Raw genomic sequence first — 1,651 nt, forward strand, 5'->3', positions numbered from 1 at the left:
GCAGTAACTGGGTGCCTGAGTGGCTCAGTTGGGTAAGCATCTGACATCTGCTCAGGTCATGATTTCACAGTTCGTGGGTTCAAGCCCCACATTGGGCTCCATACTGACAGCGTGAAGCCTACTTGGGATTCTCTCTCTTTCTCTCCTCTGCCCCTCTCTCACTCGTGCTTTCCCTCTCTCTCAAAAATAAATAAACTTAAAACAATGCAATATCTGCCAAGTGCAATAAAGTGAAGCTCAATCAAATGAAGTGTGCCTGGAACAGCAATGAAGTTAAAAATATATAAAAATACAATTTACTGTAGATTAAAGAAAGTTCAAATACCTGGGAATAAACCTTACAAAATGTGTGCAAAGCCTTTGTGCAGCAGATTATGATATTATAGTAATTATTATTTTTTAAAACCAGAACATCTATTGTGTGACTAAATGTTGAAATCCTTGAGATGAACGGGATGTCACATTAGCTGCCTTCTTGGGTTTAGGTGTTGTTCCTTTACAGAATCCAGGCCTGCACCTGCAGCATAGTTTTTAGGTGCATTTGGCTGGCCCCAGTGTTATTTTGTCTTTTAGCCTTGGCACTCCTGTTATACTTTCTCTTCCGCTTGGCAGGAGAGGCGCATTCGCCACAGGTTGACTTCCGAAGGTGGCAGGCCTTGGAGTCACAGTGTCTCCACAACGCGCGTGTCTTATTGTGATGCTTTCCAAATGGTGATGTCACCTTTGCCATCTTGTTTCTGTGGCTGAAACCCCATAAAACGTTATTGAGAGAAATGAAATCATAAATAAATGGAAAGTTGTATCGTATTCCTAGATTGAAAGACTCAATATTGTAAAGATGTCAGTTCTCCCCAACTTGGTATATAAATAAAATACAATTCCATTAAAAATCCCAGCAGGGTTTTGATGTTTTGTTTTGTTTTGTTTTTTGCAAGGAATTTGACAAGCTAGTTTTAAAAAGTATATATAGGAATGAAAGGCCATAAATAGCGTATATAAAAATACTCTGAGTAAGAACAAAATGGAAAGATTTGCTCTATCAGGGTATCAAGAATTATTTTAAAGTTTTTACAGAATAGGGGCGCCTGGGTGGCTTAGTCGGTTAAGCGTCCGACTTTCGCTTAGGTCATGATCTCGCGGTTCGTGGGTGCGAGCCCCGCGTCGGGCTCTGTGCTGACTGCCAGCTCAGAGCCTGGAGCCTGTTTCAGAGTCTGTGTCTCCCTCTCTCTCTGACCCTCCCCTGCTCACGCTGTCTCTCTCTCTCCTAGAAATAAATAAAACATTAAAAAAAAATTTTAAAAAAAATAAAAAAAAAAATAAAGTTTTTACAGAATAGTTTACTGGGTCCTAGGAATGGAATAAAAGCCTAGAACCAAAATCTTTGATTTGCAACCAAGATTGTGCTGTAGAATAGTGAGGAAAGAATGGTAAATGTTGTTGGGATTATGGAATATCCTAAGAGAAGGAAAGAAAGGAAAGAAATTTAATCCTTACCTCACACAGCATACACATAAAAAATCAACTCTAGTTGGATTGTATACCAACATGTGAAAGAATACAGTACACTCCTAAAAGATAATATAGAAAAATATATTGTTCCCAGCATAGGGGAAGACATCTCAAACAGGACACACAAAGGGCTAATAAAGAG

The 1,651-nt window shown here is 39.2% G+C and overlaps 1 pseudogene; it reads right to left on the minus strand.

The window, feature by feature from the left end:
- Nucleotides 1-414: 414 nt before the first annotated feature.
- Nucleotides 415-730, minus strand: LOC144220430 (large ribosomal subunit protein eL37-like; annotated as a pseudogene).
- Between the last annotated feature and the right edge of the window lie 921 nt (nucleotides 731-1,651).

This window comes from Crocuta crocuta, unplaced genomic scaffold (genome assembly GCF_008692635.1).
Source record: "Crocuta crocuta isolate KB4526 unplaced genomic scaffold, BGI_CrCroc_1.0 scaffold186, whole genome shotgun sequence".
Taxonomy (NCBI): domain Eukaryota; kingdom Metazoa; phylum Chordata; class Mammalia; order Carnivora; family Hyaenidae; genus Crocuta; species Crocuta crocuta.